This window comes from Bison bison, unplaced genomic scaffold (assembly GCF_000754665.1).
Source record: "Bison bison bison isolate TAMUID 2011002044 unplaced genomic scaffold, Bison_UMD1.0 scf7180017864075, whole genome shotgun sequence".
Classification (NCBI taxonomy): domain Eukaryota; kingdom Metazoa; phylum Chordata; class Mammalia; order Artiodactyla; family Bovidae; genus Bison; species Bison bison.
The window spans coordinates 634,779-654,714 of record NW_011494647.1 but is presented as its reverse complement, the minus strand read 5'-3'; the positions used below and the strand labels follow the sequence as shown (position 1 = coordinate 654,714).

The window sequence follows — 19,936 nt, the reverse complement described above, 5'->3', positions numbered from 1 at the left end:
ATTTCTCCCTTTTCATTGTTGTTTTGTTTATATTGGTTTCTCTCTTTCAGGTTAAAGATTTTTTTTTCAAATTTCTGACATCATGATCTTTGCCTGCTACTGCTGCTAAATCGCTTCAGTTGTGTCCGACTCTGTGCAACCCCGTAGACGACAGCCCACCAGGGTCCCCCATCTCTGGGATTCTCCAGGCAAGAATACTGGAGTGGATTGCCATTCCCTTCTCCAGATCTTTGGCTGTTAGCTCATAATGAATAATATAGCAATAAAATATCTTTGGAAGTCTGTGAATATGACTGGGAATTGTGTGCTATGGATTTCTCTGTTGCTGCTGTTCAGTGACTCAGTAGTGTCCGACTCTTTGAGACCCCATAAACTGTAGCATGCCAGACTTTCCTGTCCTTCACTGTCTCCTGGAGCTTGCTCAAACTCATGTCCATTGAATTGGTGATGCCACCCAACCATCTCATCCTCTGCCATCCCCTTCTCCTCCTGCCTGCAATCTTTCCCAGCTCAGGGTCTCTTCGCATTAGATGGCCAAAGTATTGGAGCTTCAGCCTCAGCATCAGTCCCTCCAATGGGACATTCAGGATTGATTTCCTTTAGGATTGACTGGTTTGATCTCCTTGCACTCCAAGGGATTCTCAAGCGTCTACTCCAATGCCACGGTTCAAAAGCATCAGTTCGTTGGTGCTCAGCCTTCTTTATGGTCCAAGTCTCACATCCATATGTGACTACTGGAAAACCATAGCTTTTATTATATGGACCTTTGTCAGCAAAGTAATGTCTCTGCTTCTTAATATGCTTTCTAGGTTTGTTATAGTTTTTCTTCAAAGGAGCAAATGTCTTTTAATTTCATGACCACAATTTACCATCTGTGGTGATTTTGGAGCCTGAGAAAATAAAGTCTGTCTAAGTAAGGTGATCTTTTTTCCCTGAAGATAGTGAGGTTACCCAAGGAAGACTTTCAGTTCCCTTCCTGCGGATGTAGTTTTGGTTTTTAGTGTCCTTGTATTCTAGTACACTATCCTCACCCTCAGCTGCACACAGATTCCTGTAATTCCTAGAATTTGTTTGAAAATTTCCAGAAAGTAAACCCCCATTTCTTTGCCACCCTGGATAAAAGCCAATAGTGACTTTTATGGGAGAGAATCTGGCAGTTAAGTATGTCTTAAAGAATGTCTCAATTAGAGCTTTTAAAAAACTCCTTAGCTTCATCATTATTTTTCAAAGGTGCCTGATTTCAGTTATGACATTTTGCAAAACAAATTAACTTTCTAGTGAGCTTGTAATAATGCCAACTTAAATTTCAGTTTTCTCAAATTGGCTACTTGTCCACCTACTATCCTTCTTCGGGAAGTCCTTGGTATTGTTTCCTGTTTCATTCTTCATGTTTGTCATTGATACTTTTTATAAGCTATCATTTTAGTGAAATTTCAGAAGTTAGTGGATAAAGGCATGCATTCAAATCATTTTTAACTTAATACTACTATTTGATTTTAATAATAAAACATTTTGTACTGTTTAAAAAGTGCACATATTTATCTGTTAAGTCCATCTAGTCTAATGTGACATTCAAGGCCTATGTTTCCTTATTAATTTTCTATCTGGATGATCTATCCACTGATGTAAATGGGGTGTTAAAGTTCCCTTATCATTACTGTATTTCCTCTTGTTTCTTCATTTATGTTTGTTAAGACTTGTTTTGTGGCCTCATATAGAATCTATCCTGGAAAATGTTCAAAGAACACTTGAGAAAAATATGTATTCTATTGTTTTTGCAAGGAATAATCTGTTTCATTTCAAGGGAATGATGTAAGAAAATACTGACCTCACCTCCTTCAGTGGATACACTGAGTCAGCAGCTACATATAGAGTAATTTCCTCTTAAAAGATAACCCAAAGTCTGTCCGAGTGGTGACTGCACATCAGACAAATGAGAAGAAAGCCACATAGAAACTGATAGGACTGGTTGGGACACAATATTGCCATAAACCTAATCTTATCTTCTCAGCAGAGTGACCCCAGCACAGTGAGGAAGAGAAAATTATTAAGTGGGTGCTTTTCCAAGTGGAATGAAGGGTTCCAATCCCACATAGGGCACTTTGACTTTTAAGACCTGTACCTGAGAGATGAGCCCCCAAAACATCTAATTTTGTAGAGCAGTAGGTTTTGTGTCCTGAGACTCACAACACTGTAATGATTTAAGAAATGCCTCTTAAAACTCATGTACAGTCACACATTCCTGGCCTGTGGCCCATCTCAGAGGTAGCCAATCCTTCCCAACCTTAAAGTGAAGGAGACTCCCCTGTTTATATTAAAGCACCTGACCAAGGAGGTACGCATCAAATTTAACATACATATCTAGGAGCCTGCTGAAACACCACCTTATATTGAAGACCTGTATATTGAAAACTGTTAAGCATTAATTTAAAAAATTAAAGAAGACACAAATAAGTGAAAGGCATTTCATGCTAATGAATTATAAGAATTAATGTAGCTAAGTGTCTATACTACCAAAGGCAATCTATAAATACAGTGGAATTTCTATCAATATTCCAATGGCACTTTTCACAGAAGTAGAACAATTATCCTAAAAATTTTTATATAATCAAAAAAAACCCTGAGTAGCCAAAGCACTAATGAGAAAATAACAAAGCTGGAGGCATAATGAGCCCTGGTTTCAAACTATATTACAAAGCTATAATAAATAACACAGTAAGATATTGATATAAAAACAGACATAGAGATCAATGGAAGAGGATAGAAAGCCAAGAAATATACCTATGAATATATTTTGAATTAACTTAAAACAAAAGAGTCAATACAGAGTAGGAAAAAGACACGTCTCTTCAATAAGTGGTATTTGGAAAACAAGACAGTCATCTGCAAAAGAATGCAAATGAGCCACTATATTTTACCACAAACAAAAATTAAAATTGTCAAAATGGATTGAGGGGTTGAACATGAGACCTGAAACCATAAAATTTCTAGAAGAAGACATTGGTAGTAAGTTCCTTGACATAAACCTTGGTGATGATTTAGAAAAGGACACCAAAAGCAAAAGCAAAAGCGACAGAACTTCAGGAAACAAAAAACTGCACAACAAAGTGAAAAGGCCCATTTTTTGATTGGGTCGTTTATTTTTCTGGAGTTGAGCTGTAGGAGTTGCTTGTATATTTTTGAGATTAGTTGTTTGTCAGTTGCTTCATTTGCTATTATTTTCTCCCATTCTGAAGGCTGTCTTTTCACCTTGCTAATGGTTTCCTTTGATGTGCAGAAGCTTTTAAGGTTAATTAGGTCCCATTTGTTTATTTTTGATTTTATTTCCAATATTCTGGGAGGTGGGTCATAGAGGATCCTGCTGTGATGTATGTCAGAGAGTGTTTTGCCTATGTTCTCCTCTAGGAGTTTTATAGTTTCTGGTCTTACGTTTAGATCTTTAATCCATTTTGAGTTTATTTTTGTGTATGGTGTTAGAAAGTGTTCTAGTTTCATTCTTTTACAAGTGGTTGACCAGTTTTCCCAGCACCACTTGTTAAAGAGATTGTCTTTAATCCATTGTATATTCTTGCCTCCTTTGTCAAAGATAAGGTGTCCATATGTGCATGGATTTATCTCTGGGCTTTCTATTTTATTCCATTGGTCTATATTTCTGTCTTTGTGCCAGTACAATACTGTCTTGATAACTGTGGCTTTGTAGTAGAGCCTGAAGTCAGGTAGGTTGATTCCTCCAGTTCCATTCTTCTTTCTCAAGATCGCTTTGGCTATTCGAGGTTTTTTGTATTTCCATACAAATTGTGAAATTGTTTGTTCTAGCTCTGTGAAGAATACTGTTGGTAGCTTGATAGGGATTGCGTTGAATCTATAAATTGCTTTGGGTAGTATACTCATTTTCACTATATTGATTCTTCTAATCCATGAACATAGTATATTTCTCCATCTATTAGTGTCCTCTTTGATTTCTTTCACCAGTGTTTTATAGTTTTCTATATATAGGTCTTTAGTTTCTTTAGGTAGATATATTCCTAAGTATTTTATTCTTTCCGTTGCAATGGTGAATGGAATTGTTTCCTTAATTTCTCTTTCTGTTTTCTCATTATTAGTGTATAGAAATGCAAGGGATTTCTGTGTGTTGATTTTATATCCTGCAACTTTACTATAGTCATTGATTATTTCTAGTAATTTTCTGGTGGAATCTTTAGGGTTTTCTATGTAGAGGATCATGTCATCTGCAAATAGTGAGAGTTTTACTTCTTCTTTTCCAATTTGGATTCCTTTTATTTCTTTTTCTGCTCTGATTGCTGTGGCCAAAACTTCCAAAACTATGTTGAATAATGGGCCAAAGAACTAAATAGACATTTCTCCAAAGAAGACCTACAGATGGCTAACAAACACATGAAAAGATGCTCAACATCACTCATTATCAGAGAAATGCAAATCAAAACCACTATGAGGTACCATTTCACACCAGTCAGAATGGCTGCGATCCAAAAGTCTACAAATAATAAATGCTGGAGAGGGTGTGGAGAAAAGGGAACCCTCTTACACTGTTGGTGGGAATGCAAACTAGTACAGCCACTATGGAGAACAGTGTGAGACTCCTTAAAAAACTGGAAATAGAACTGCCTTATGATCCAGTAATCCCACTGCTGGGCATACACACTGAGGAAACCAGAAGGGAAAGAGACACGTGTACCCCAATGTTCATCGCAGCACTGTTTATAATAGCCAGGACATGGAAGCAACCTAGATGTCCATCAGCAGATGAATGGATAAGAAAGCTATGGTACATATACACAATGGAGTATTACTCAGCCATTAAAAAGAATACATTTGAATCAGTTCTAATGAGGTGGATGAAACTGGAGCCTATTATACAGAGTGAAGTAAGCCAGAAGGAAAAACATAAATACAGTATACTAACGCATATATATGGAATTTAGAAAGATGGTAACAATAACCCGGTGTACGAGACAGCAAAAGAGACACTGATGTATAGAACAGTCTTATGGACTCTGTGGGAGAGGGAGAGGGAAGATTTGGGAGAATGACATTGAAACATGTAAAATATCATGTAAGAAACAAGTTGCCAGTCCAGGTTCGACGCACGATACTGGATGCTTGGGGCTAGTGCACTGGGACGACCCAGAGGGATGGTATGGGGAGGGAGGAGGGAGGAGGGTTCAGGATGGGGAACACATGTATACCTGTGGCAGATTCATTTTGATATTTGGCAAAACTAATACAATTATGTAAAGTTTAAAAATAAAATAAAATTAAAAAAAAAACAAAGTGAAAAGGCAACGTACTGAGTGGGAGAAGTATTTGCAAATCATGTTTCTTATAAGGGACCAATATTAAGTATATAAGGAGAAAATATTTGCTCAACAGCAAAAAAACAATCAAATTAAAAACTGGCCAGGAGATCTGAGGCATTTTTTCTGAAGAAAACACACAGATGTAAAACAAGTACATGAAAAGATGCTCAACATTAATCATCATGGAAATGCAAACCAAAATCACAGTGAAATATCATTTCATACCTGTTAGAATGGTTATTATCAAAAAGACAAGACATAACAAGTATTGGAAAGAATAAAGAGAATAGTGTTGGTGGGAATAAAAACTGATGTAGCCACTATGAAAAAAAGTAGGGAAGTTCATCTAAAATTAAAAATAGAACCACCATATGAGCCAGCAATCTCATTTCTGGATACTTATCCAAAAAAACAAAACAAAAAAGAAAACCCCATCAAAAAAGAGAGAGAGATCAAAAAAGAGATATGCACACACACACACATTCCCCCATTTAACAGAGCATTATTTACAGTAACCAAGATATGGAAACAGTGTAAGTGTCCATCAATGTATGGATGAATAATGAAATGTATGTTGTTTATATTAAATTTATCGGGATATTATTTAGCCATAAAAAAGAATGAAAGCTTGCCATTTGCAACAAAATGAATAGACTTCAAGAGCACTATGCTAAATAAAATAACTCAGACAGAGAAACATAAATATTGTATTTTCTCTTTTATTTGTAGTATTTAAAAAAAAAAAAAAAACTCATAGATAGATAGGACACATAGTGGTTGCCAGAATTGAGGGTGGGAGTTGGGGAAAATAGGTGAAAGAAGCCAAAAGGTAAAGAAAATTTTTAAAAGAAAAGAAAACTTTTAAAAATTATTAATAGGGTAAATGATGGTCACTCAGTTCAGTTCATTTGCTCAGTCATGTCTGACTCTTTGTGACCCCATGGACTGCAGCACACCGCCTAGGCCTCCCTGTCCATCACCAACTCCTGGAGTTTACTCAAGCTCATGTCCATTGAGTCAGTGATGCCATCCAACCATCTCATTCTCTGTCATCTTCTCCTCCTGCCTTCAATCTTTCCCAGCATCAGGCTCTTTTCCACTGAGTCAGTTCTTTGCACCAGGTGGCCAAAGTATCGGAGGTTCAGCTTTAGCATCAGTCATTCTGATGAATATTCAGGACTGATTTCCTTTAGGATGGACTTTTGGATCTCCTTGTAGTCCAAGGTACTCTCAAGAGTCTTCTCCAACAACACAGTTTGAAGATATCAGTTCTTTGGCACTCAGCTTTCTTCACAGTTCAACTCTTACATCCATACATGACTAGTGAAAAAAACATAGCTTTGACTAGACAGATCTTTGCTGGCAAAGTAATGTCTCTGCTTTTAAGATGCTGTCTAGCTTTGTCAAAGCTTTTCTTCCAAGAAGCAAGTGTCTTTTAATTTCAAGTCTGCAGTCACCATCTGCAGTGATTTTGGAGCCCAAGAAAATAAAGTCTGTCACTGTTTCCATTTTTTCCCCATCTATTTTCATGAAGTGATGGGACTGGATACCATGAACTTGGTTTTTTTGAATGTTGAAATTTAAGCCAGATTTTTCACTCTCTTCTTTCATCTTCATCAAGAGGCTCTTTAATTCAAAGTTAATTTAATTTAATAGCAAAGTTTTTTGAAGTAGAAAATTCTACATTAGACTTGAAGCAATATAGACCCCAATAAAAAACATACCCCTGAAAACCTTCAAACAATCCACTTGACATGAAATAAATAAATAAAGTCTCAGGCATCTATCACCATATGTTGGAGTTGGCATGCAAACCATGCCATCAGGATATCATTTGGCAGCTGAAAGCTTGGTGGGCAGTCAGGGTTATTTTGCAACCCAGCATAGATACCAAAGCAATGACTACATCACAGACTAGAAGGCCTACTGAAGCAAGCTAGCAAATACCCATATAAACTAATTATAAAGGACCTTGATCAACAGGAAATTAGCAGTTATTAAAAGGAGATACCTTTGGGTTGGAAGTGAGGTAAGTTAAACATAAAAAGCAGTGGTAATGATCTTACTGAGTGGCTGTGAAGCAACAGTAAGTGATTGTGAAAAACAGAAGAAGAGAGAATGCTCTCCAAAAGCAACTGTTTTTTCATCTTTAGGGAAAGAAATATGGTCAGAAATAGTAGTAAAATTAATGCACATTTATGAATATAACTTTTCCTGGAGAAAAACAATGGACCCTGAAACTCTGCCACCCATTTTCATTTTTTTATTTAAAAGTTTCTAAGTTGGCTTGTTGATATAATTCAAGAAATCTATATTACACAAAAAATGAATGGTTTAGGTATAATAAGGCTTCTCTGATGGCTCAGCAGGTAAAGAACCCATCTGCAATGTGGAGGATGCAGGAGATGCAGGGTTGATCCCTGGGTCGGGAAGATCCCATGGAAAAGGAAATCGCTACCCACTCCAGTATTCTTGCCTGGACAAATGAGCCTGGTGGACTACAGTGCAAAGAGATACAAAGAGCTGGACATGACTGAGCACACATTATGAGTGAGTATAGTCATAATACATGGTGTTCAGATCTGACTCAGAACATACAGGATATATTACCATGTGTTTATATCAGGAATATGAGCCCTGAAAGAATAGGATGACATAAAGCAAGTTTAAAAAGTAAAAATGCTGATTTTTTTATAATTGAAGTTAGAAGCAAAACTAATATATTTGGGAGTTACTGGCAATTTGTTAATGACATATGAGATAACTCATTTAAGTCTTGTTGACTTGAAATTTTCTATTGAGAGAAAAGTGCCTATATCACTTTTAATAGAAAGTATATTATTAAGTAAATATTTTTAAATAAAAATATTAAAGCATGAGTATGTAAACTTGTCCCAGAGAGTATGTGTGAGTCAGAACTGAATTTTGGGTACCCAGTACATGGGTGGCACTGGAGAGGGATTTTCAGGTACAAAACCTGAAGAAGTCTTCGCATTTTCTTTATTAACAAGCATGCATTCAAAATGTGTTTAAATTTAAAATATAGCAAAATAAGGACTTCCCTGCTGGTCCAGTGGCTAAGACTCCATGCTCCCACTGCAGGGTGTGCAGGCTTGGTCCCTAGTCAAGGAATTAGATCCCACATCCACGACTGTGAGTTTGCATGCTGCAACTAGAGATCCCACGTGCTGCAAGGAAGTGTGTGCCGCTAAGAGCTGGTGCAGCCAAATAAGTAAATAAATAAGTATTTTTAAAATAAATAAAATATAGCAAAGTGAATATATATATTAACATATACAAAATATAATGGTACATTTTAGCATGAATAAAGCTAGGTTAATGGTGGAACTGGATGAATTACTAAAGAAGATGTATATATACATACTTTTTTAACTTTTTATTTTGTATTACAGTATAGCCAATTAACAATGTTATGATAGTTTCAGATGAGCAGCAAAGAGACTCAGCCATACATATATATGTATCCATTCTCCCCCAAACTCCCCTCCCATCCAGTCTCCCACATAACATTGAGCAGAATTTCCATGCTATAAAGTAGGATCTTAGTTACACATTTTAAATATAGCAATGATATAGCAATGTGTACATGTCCACCCCCAACTCCCTAACTATCCCTTCCCCCATCCTTCCCCTGTGACAATGGTAAGTTCGAAGAACATATTAATTACCCACAGTGAAACCTATGTATATGTACAATGCTTTTGTTTGAGCACACCCAAGAAACATAACACATAAATAATTTGAGAAGTTCCTATTAGATACAAGTTGAACAATTTAATGTTGGTCAAGTGTTAATTACAACGACTTCAGAATTCAAATTAGCAAACCCTCAATCAAGAATGACTTGGTAGGGAGTGTCCTGGTAGTCTAGTGGTTACAATGCAGGTTTTCATTGCTATGGACTTGGGTTTGATTCCTGATCAGGGAACTAAGATCCCACAAGCCTCGTGGCATGGTCAAAAACAAACAAAAAAAAGTAGTAGAATGCCTTGGCAATGACTGCATGGACTGCAGCATGCCAGGCCTCACAGTCTATCACCATCTCCCGAAGTTTGCCCAACTTCATGTCCATTAAACCAGTAATGCCATCCAGCCATCTCATCCTTGAACATGCTCCTCTACTTCTGCCCTCAATCTTTCCCAGCATCAAGGAGTTTTCCAATGAGTCAGATCTTCACATCAGGTGACCAAAATACTGGAGTTTCAACTTCAGCATCATTCCTTGCAATGAGTATTCAGGGTTGATTTACCTTAAGATTGATTGGATTGATCTCTTTGCCATCCAAGGGACTCTCAGAAGTCTTCTCCAGCACCATGTTCAAAGGCATCAATTTTTTGGTGCTCCACCTTCTTTACAGTGCAGCTCTCACAACTGTACCCCTTAACTATATGGCTTTCACACCTCTCACTTGCTTTGACAATATGGACCTTTGTCAGCAATGTCTCTGATTTTCAATGCACTGTCTAGGTTTGTCATAGTTTCCTGCCAAGAGGCTTCTGATTTCATGGCTACAGTCACCATCTGCAGTGATTTTAGAGCCCAGTTCAGTTCAGTTCAGTCGCTCAGTCATGTCCAACTCTTTGCGACCCCATGAATTGCAGCACACCAGGCCTCCCTGTCCATCACCAACTCCCGGAGTTCACTCAAACTCACGTCCATCGAGTCAGTGATGCCATCCAGCCATCTCATCCTCTGTCATCCCCTTCTCCTCCTGCCCCCAGTCCCTCCCAGCATCAGAGTCTTTTCCAATGAGTCAACTCTTCGCATCATATGGCCAAAATATTGGAGTTTCAGCTTCAGCATCAGTCATTCCAATGAACACCCAGGGCTGATCTCCTTTAGAATGGACTGGCTGGGTCTCTTTGCAGTCCAAGGGACTCTCAAGAGTCTTCTCCAACACCACAGTTCAAAAGTATCAATTCTTCGGCACTCAGTTTTCTTCACAGTCCAACTCTCACATCCATACATGACCACTGGAAAAACCATAGCCTTGACTAGATGGACCTTTGTTTGCAAAGTAATGTCTCTGCTTTTGAATATGCTATCTAGGTTGGTCATAACTTTCCTTCCAAGGAGTAAGCATCTTTTAATTTCATGGCTCAAGAAGACGAAATCTGTCACTACTTCCACATTCTACCCTTCTATTTGTCATGAAGCAATGGGGCCAGATGCCATGATCTTAGTTTTTTAACATTTAGTTTTAAGCCTGATCTTTCACTCTCCTCCTTCACCCTCATCAAGAAGCTCTTTAGTTCCTCTTCGTTTTCTGCCATCAGAGGGGTATCATCCCCATATCTGCTGCTGCTGCTGCTGCTAAGTCACTTCAGTCATGTCCAACTCTGTGCGACGCCATAGATGGCAGCCCACCAGGCTCCCCCATCCCTGCGATTCTCCAGGGAAGGACACTGGAGTGGGGTGCCATTTCCTTCTCCAATGCATGAAAGTGAAAAGTGAAAGTGAAGTCACTCAGTCGTATCTGACTCCTGGCAAACCCACGGACTGCAGCCTACCAGGCCCCTCCATCCATGGGATTTGCCAGGCAAGAGTACTGGAGTGGGTTGCCATTGCCTATTCCGCCCCATACCTGAGACTGTTGAAATTTCTCCCACCTATTTTGATTCCAGCTTGTAACTCAAGCTACCCACTGGGCAGAAATGGAGGACACTAATAATTAACTCAAGGCACAAGAAGTTCCATGGCAGGAGCCAGTCTTTGATACCTGATTTCCCAGGTCTGCCCTGGAACTTCTTGTGCCTTGAATTAATTATTAGTGTCCTGCTTTCCCACCCAGTGGACAGCCTCCTGACTGCTGTTCCACTTTTCATAGACAACGGTAGGTGGTCCAGATTCGAGCCCTTCTGTCTCAGCAATGCAGCACTTTTCAACTACCTGTGTTATTTCTGACAATTGTTTACTCCTGATACTCTAGGAATTTCTGTTCTTGCTTTCTAGTCCTCAAAAGTTCTATATTACAAGCCTTTACAGAAACTCTAAGACAATTCCAAATCTGTCCACAAGTGCTTTACTGGGGCTATTTGCCTATCTGTTTAAATTACACATTTCCTGGAAGAATTTTCCAGTTTACTCAAATCGCATTTGCAGTTGCATTGCCACTGATCTATCTCTTTAAACTTGACCGAGTTCAACTAGTTTTTATTAGCTCTATTTTTAATGGGAAATATTATCGAGCATTTACCAAATGTTTGGCAGTCTATATTTCTATCTCATACGACTCTTCCAGTTCTGTAAAGTACATAGGGAAAGTTACAAAACAGACAGGAGACAGAGCCAGTAATTTGGGTTAAGAACCTGGTTATGCCACTTACTGGCTGTGTCAGTATAGAAAAGTCATTCATTTTGTAGACACTTCAGATAATAAAAGCACCCACCTTAGAGTTTTGTGAGTAGCAACTGAGCTAATAAATGTAGCACACTTAGAGCAGTGACTGCATACAATCATCATTATATGAATTTCAACTACTTATATTTTACTCATTTTGCAAATACAAAATAGGCTCAGAAGGACTGAAGTTATTCAAGTTCAAATAACTATATCATTATTTAGATGGCTGTCTATTTTAGAAAACCTATATTACTCTAACCTTTGATGAAAAATGCTTTATCAACACCCTATCTCTAAATCTTCTTGCATGTCAGCTCCCCCTATCACATACACATACAGCTTAAAATTCATAGAAAAAAGTCTGAAAGTTTACTGATATTCAAGATTTGGGGATGTATTACCAAAATATTTCTCAATTTCATCTTTCACCAACTGTAAATGAAGATATCCATCCACCAAAACTCTTATCAACATTGAGTCACATTTACTTTTTATATCAGAATCCATTCCCACTCAATTTAACAATATTGAGAAGATGGCTTTATTTTTAAGTAATTTTTTCTTTGCTAATATTTGGCAACAATTAGATAATGTCAAAATTTCTGTTTAGAAAATATAGATAAAATTCCTAACTATTGTTTCCAGTTCTGAGCATAGACTATACAATTTTTGGACGAGTGTCTCATATCTAGCATATTGTGGTTGGAAGGACTTTGGGTTTGTATCTACAACATCATCTGAATTAGTATTTTCTTTCATTCAACTTTCTCTCATGTGGCATGGTTGTAAGTGGTTTACCAAGCTTGATCTCTCGCTTCTAAATGTGCTAGTTGGGATTCTAGATATATTTTCAAGGCAAACATTAATGTATGGACATTCGTCATTTATTTTCATTTTTCCCCAAGGAATATGCCTTAAACTACTATGTTTTAGCCAAAAATACAAATACTGTTTGTCAGTCTCAGAGGGTCTTATATTTCTGTCTGAGTCTGCAGTGAAAGTTAAAGAGTGGCTACTATGAAGAGAAGATAGGAGACAGAGAATAAGAAAATAGATTAATTTGGGAACTCTATAGGGCTTCCCAAGTAGTCCTAGTGGTAAAGAATCTGCCTGACAATGCAGGAGACATAGAGACATGGGTTAGATCCCTGGGTCGGGAAGATCCCCTGGAGGAGGGCATGGCAACCCACTCCAGTATTCTTGCCTAGAGAATCCCAGGGAGAGAGGAGCCTGGCGGGCTACAGTCCATAGGGTCATAAAGAGTCAGACATGACTGAAGTGACTTAGCATGCACACACAGGGATTTCATATTGAATGGATGTTTGGAGAGACTGTGCTAAAGAAATATGGATTTTTAATGCCTAATATTCAAAAGTTCTTTAAGTTGTAGAAACTAAAAACAAATATAAAGTTGACTAGTTAAAGACCCAAGGGAGGAGTATCAGTTTCACATGAAGACTTCTGAAAAACTAACTGAATGAAAAAACAAAATTTCCATGCAGTTATGACTTTAATCTTTCTACATACAGAAACAGTAAAGTTGTTCAATTACATTTGATACATACACGGATACACACACACTTAGAGTAAGTGTGTTGGAACATGTTTAATACTAGCTCTCTAAAGAAGCAAAATACCCCCCTTTCTGGGTTGCAACCAGGAAAGGTGCAGAAGAGAAGAAAAAGAAGCTTCATGCTATGCCAGAAACCCTCAAGATAAAGCTAAAGAATTTGGCGGAGCTTAAGATCAAGTGCCTGAGAAAGAAGTTTGTGCCCAGAAAATGCTTCGAAAGGCAAAGAGGAAGCTTCTCTGAAAAAGCTAAACACCACCACAAGGAATACAGGGAGATGTACAGAAATGAAATTTGAATGGTTAGGATAGCATGAAAAGCTGGCAACTTGTATGTACCCACCGAACCCAAATTGGCATTTGTCATCAAGATCAGAGGTATCAGTTGGTGTGAACCCAAATGTTTGAAAGGTGTTGCAGCTTCTTTGCCTCTGTCAGATCTTCAACGACTCCTTTGCGAAGCTCATCAGGTTTCAGTTAACATACTGAGAATTATGGAACCATACAGGTAACCTGAATCAACCCTGAATATCCATGGGAAGGACTGATGCTGGAATTGAAGCTCCAATACTTTGGTCACCTGATGAAAAGAGCTGACTAATTGGAAAAGACTCTGATGCTGGGAAAGATTGAAGTGGGAGGAGAAGGGGATGACAGAGGATGAGATGGTTGGATGGCATCACCAACTCAATGGACATGAGTTTGAGCAAGCTCTGGGAGATAGTGAAGGACAGGGAAGACTGGCGTGCTGCAGTCCATGGGATCACAAAGAGTCAGACAGGACTTAGCAGCTGAACAACAGCAACGATGTTACCAAATCTGAAGTCTGCAAACCAACTGGTCTACAAGCATGGTTATGGCAAAATCAACAAGAAGCAAATTGCCCTGAAGAATAATGTCTTGATTGCTCGTTCTATTGACTAATATAGCATCATCTACATGGAGGGTTTGACTCATGAGATCTATACTGTTGGAAAACATTTTAAAAAAGCAAACAACTATCTGTGGCCCTTCAAATTACCTTCTTCATGAGGTGGAATGAAGAAAAAGACCATGCATTTTATAGAAGGTGGAGATGCTGGCAACAGGGAAGACTAGATCAACAGGTTGAAGTGTACCTACCAACTAAGGTATCTACCATGATTATTTTTGTAATACAGTCAGTTGATAAACAGTGACTGCTTTCAAATTGAGAAAAAAAGAAGCAAAAGACCTGATTTGTGACATTTGCCAATTTCTTTGGTATAAATGCCTCCACTGTGGTCAATTTCAAGCTACCAGCAAAATATCACCAGTGTTAGGAAGAGGTTCACAAATCAGCTTTCATGTGACAGCACCAGCTGGGTCTAACTCACCACTATGGAGTCTTCAAAACAAATGGCAATTTATTACATTGTCATAGGAATCTGTAACTGCAGCTTCCTACATCACTACACACAATTAAACCTGATGTGTGCTGTCAGATGCAGAAAAATGCATAACAAGGACAGAGGAATAAACTTCCGTACTTGCTCTATCCCTTAGCTTATATGGGCAGTGCTACCACTTGATCTAGAAACATCTAGAAGTTTCCTCCTTGATCTGTGGAAAATAAATGAAAGCGACCTTCTTGAGCCTGAAGAAAATAAATTGTTAACCCCTGGGGCCACGAAAAATAAATAGGGAGGCTTTGTTCAAGCTAAAGAAAATAAATTAAACATAAAAGATGCTATTTCAGGGACAAAGATTTATCATTTTTAAAGCTGTTTGAGGGCTAGACTAATATTGCAAAGTTCCAGAGGGTAGCTCCACACTGCTTCCCTGAAAAACTCATTATAAACCAACTACAGCCATTCTCTGAATTGCAAAATGCCTGGCAGTAGTCTGGTAGTTTGTCCCTCTGCTTATTTTTCAGGAAATAAATTGTCTTCTTTCTTTATAGAAGATGATGCCTCTGTTCTGTTTGCTTCTTAAGTTGCTTTGCATGTAAGCAGTAAACTGTCCTATTTCAGCTCAGAGACAACTTGTCAGAGAACATATTCAAAGTCATCTTTCCAGCTTCCCAGTCTCCTCTGAAAGTGTTTTGGAGTATTGGGTAATCCATTCACTACCCATATATGGCTTACAAGTATTTCAGTGGCTGATTGTGTCTCAAAAAGCCTAACTTTAAATTGTTATTTAATATGGCATTACTTCTTGCATTATCCATAAAAACCATCCAAATAACTAAGTCTGAGGGAAAGAATGCAGTACATGTAAATTTGAAAAACAGTGCATTTGAATTATTTTTCCTATTAAAGTTTTCTCCTTTATTCTCTGAGAAACATAGAATAAATGTAAAAATGAAGATATTTTTACCATTTGCTCCTAAACTGAGAAGTATTTTATAACTGAAAAAATTAAATATCTTGTTTTCTAGTTACTGTTTTGAACAGCAACTTAATCCCAAAGCAAGTATCAAGTGCACACGATGTGATGGCCCTCTACTAGTTGCTAGAACAGTCTTACTCATCTTTGCACATAAGAACAAATTTTATAGCATTATTAAGTTCAGGTATTTCTCATCTAAAGTCTATACCTTATCAAGATCATAAGCACTGGAGATATCACGAAGTGCTGAGCCAACATCACCCTGTTAGGTTCATCCTTTTTATAAAAATTTAAGGTGGAGGAAACTGGAGCCTATTATACAGAGTGAAGTAAGCCAGGAAGAAAAGCACCAGTACAGTATACTAACACATATATATGGAATTTAGAAAGATGGTAACGACAACCTGTATGCGAGACAGCAAAAGAGACACAGGTGTATAGAACAGTCTTTTGGACTCTGTGGGAGAGGGAGCTGGGGATGATTTGGGAGAATGGCATTAAAACATGTATAATATCATACAAGAAATGAATTGCCAGTCCAGGTTCGATGCAGGATACAGGAAGCTTGGGGCTGGTGCACTGGGATGACCCAGAGGGATGGTATGGGGAGGGAAGAGGGAGAGGGGGTCAGGAATGGGAACACGTGTACACCCGTGGCAGATGCATGTTGATGTATGGCAAAACCAATACAATATTGTAAAGTAAAATAATAATAATAATAAATAAAAAATTTAAAGGGCAAAAGGAACAAAAGTTAAAAATGGTTACACAAAACAGAGTTAAAAGCAATATGACAAGTTCAGTTTGTATAATGATTTTTAAATAGGAACTCAAATCTGAGAGTGACCAGCTAAATAGGTGAAAAGATCAGATGTCATCAGGTAAAATTTGTTGTAACCAATGGGCTTGGTTCCTGATTTTGTGTAATTGAGTTTTAAATCTCTCCAGTGGTATTTATCCTTGTGCAGAAGGTGGTATTTGTTATTTCATATGTGCCTCTTTGTTCAACAAGTAGATAACTGAGGACTATGTGATTGTCCCAAATTATTAGTTTGGCAAAAATTTTCATTCAAATTTTTCCATAAGAAGTTAGTTACCTGAACAAACATCTTGGTCAAGCCAATACTTTAGCCAATGAGTCAAATGATCACCACTTGGTTGCTATTGCCTTGGCTGTGGAACCAGCCAGCTCTGCTAATGTCAGAGAGAAATTTCTGATCAAGCATTCATTAGCACTTTTTTCCAACCCAAAGGAGGAGGACTTTCCATATGGAAGCAAACTTAGAGTCATGTATGCCTTCTGGAAGTTCTCATTGAAGGTGACCATGGACCAATGAGATGCTTCAAGTCTTACTCTATAGCTGCTGTCAAGGAGACAACAAGTGAAATTAGCAGTAGCACTTGTGACAAGTGAAAAGAATTGTTACAGTATGGACTGAAGAGTCACCATTGAAATGAACAGATAGAAATTTCTGCTGGCAAACCCAACAAATAGGTAAGTTTCCCACTTTTACAATAGATTGGGAATGTGGATACGAGCATTGTTTCTCCAAGAAAAAGAAGAGGTTAAGGAAAAAGATACACAGGTCTGTTCCAATCATCTTAAGAAGCTGTCTCCCTCAACTGACATCTGCTTCAATTTCTGGTTAATTGGATTCAGACATTTCCATGGCTTGTATAGAACTAGGTGTCAGATGGACTCTTCTTTACTGTGAGATGTGCACTTAAGGCTGGAGTCTCTGAAGTCTGACTGCCATCTGGACAGTGAGGAGAACCTGGCATGATCCTTTCTAAGAAGATTTAAGGGTAATCTTTGTTCTTACTGATTTCAAGTCAGATGAGTAGAAGAAAAATGGAAATGTTAGTTTAGAGATTTGTAGTCAGATATTTGGAGAAATTAAAAGAGTTTAGAATTCAGTCCAGCTTACAGCATATAATAAAACCTTGAAGAAAATTCAGTTCAGTTCAATTCAGTCTCTCAGTCATGTCTGACTCTTTGCGACTGCATGGACTGCAGCACGCCAGGCTTCCTTGCCCGTAACCAACTCCTGGAGCCTACTCAAACTCCTGTCCATCACGTCGGTGATGTCATCCAACCACCCTATCCTCTGTTGTCCCCTTCTCCTCCTACCTTCAATCTTTCCCAGCATCAGGGTCTTTTCTAATGAGCCAGTTCTTCTGCATCAGGTGGCCAAAGTACTGCAGTTTCAATTACTAAAACAAGAGTCTAATACCTATATAGGTATAGACATAATTTCTTTCTCCGTAATTATTCCCCCTTTTATCAAAGATAATCACAGTAAAATGAATTTGTCTGTATTAAACTTGGCCTGATTATTTACATAAGTGCAGCAAGAATAGTGATTGATCATATAAGTTCTTTTTAAGATTATTTTATTGGAATCTTGGCCATTTCTAAAAGCTGTCTGAGTTTATGTCTGTCATTCTTGAATATAAAATTCAGTCAAAGCCTTGGTGATATAACCAATATTTCCAATTGCTTTCTGTCACAAGGAGAGTAGATTCTTATTAAATTTATGCAAAAGCATATATTGTTATAAAAATAAGAATATTTAATGACAGTTTTCAATTTTTGGAGGGATCAGCTAGGGAAAAGACAGATAAATGTCTCATCTTTGTTTACAAAAAAATATACATTTTATTGAATTGCTGTAAGTCACAGATTCTTAGAAGAAAAAGTTTCTTAAATCTAGAAAAATAAAACAGCAGAAAATATGTATAAGAAGTCATAAAAATTATAATCTCACTCATTCATATCTGACTCTTTGTTACCCCATGGACTGTAGCCTATCAGGCTCCTCCAACCATGGGATTCTCCAGGCAATAATACTGGAGTGGGTTGCCACTTCCTTCTCCAAGGATCTTCCCAACCCAGGGATCAAACCTGGGTCTCCCACATTGGAGGCAGACACTTTAACCTCTGAGCCACCAGGGAAGCCATAATCATCTTTAGTCTCTTGTAATTAGAAGGACTAATAATTCTTGTCAATCTTGATCTTGGGTTAACAACTTTAGGGATCAATGAGTTTTCCATTAAAGTTTTAAAAAATTTACCTAGTTCAGTATTATGATCTTAGTTATCATAAACCTGCATGTTAGTGTATACTTACCAGGGTCATTTCCATGAATCTCCTTGAAGATGAAGCATTTCTCTAGGAACATTTTTGCAAAGCATCAGAGAAAAACAATAGTGCTGTTGTCTAGTTGTTAAGTTATGTCTGACACTTAGGGACCCCATGGACCGACCCCATGGACCATAGCCAACCAGTCTCCTCTGTCCATAGGATTTCTCAGGCAAGAATACTGGAGTGGGTTTCCATTTCCTTCTCCAGGGGATCTTCAAGCTCATGTCTTCTGTATTGACAGGAGGGTTCTTTAACACTGAGCCACCAGGGAAGTCATAAGTAAAACAATAACTGTCTATAAATGATAAAATACTTGAGAATAGTAAAGGTTAAAGATCTGATGAGAGTTAAATATAATGCAATTGACAAAGGAATTGGGTTATTTATCTGAAGTACAACATTTTTTAAGGTAACATACTTTAAGATAGTAGTTAGAAGAGAATAATAGCTATACCAGGATATATATCAGATTTCTGAAACACTTTATATATATATATATACACACACACATATATATACACACACACACACACCTATGTAGATACAATCAGTCAGTTCAGTTCAGTCACTTAGTCATGTCTGACTCTTTGCAACACAATGAATCGCAGCATGCCAGGAATCCCCATCCATCACCAATTCCTGGAGTTTACTCAAATTCATGTCCATCGAGTCGGTGATACCACTGAGCCATCTTATCCTCTGTCATCCCCTTCTCCTCCCTCCCCTAATCCTTCCCAACATCAGGGTCTTTTCCAATCAGTCAACTCTTCGCATTAGGTGGCCAGAGTACTGGAGTTTCAGCTTTAGCATCAGTCCTTCCAAAGACCACCCAGGACTGATCTCTTTTAGAATGGACTGGCTGGATCTCCTTGCAGTCCAAGGGACTCTCAAGAGTCTTCTCCAACACCACAGTTCAAAAGCATCAACTCTTTGGCACTCAGCTTTCTTCACAGTCCAACTCTCACATCCATACATGACCACTGGAAAAACCATAGCCTTGCCTAGATGGACATTTGTTGGCAAAGTAATGTCTCTGCTTTTGAATATGCTATCTAGGTTGGTCATAACTTTCCTTCCAAGGAGTAAGAGTCTTTTAACTTCATGGCTGCAATCACCATCTGCACTGATTTTGGAGCCCAAAAAATAAAGTCTGACACTGTTTCCACTGTTTCCCCATCTATTTCCCATG

General features: G+C 38.1%; 1 pseudogene; it reads left to right on the top strand.

Moving 5' to 3' along the window:
* Positions 1–12,462: 12,462 nt before the first annotated feature.
* Positions 12,463–19,936, top strand: part of LOC104986817 — an 89,755-nt pseudogene continuing 82,281 nt past the window's right edge.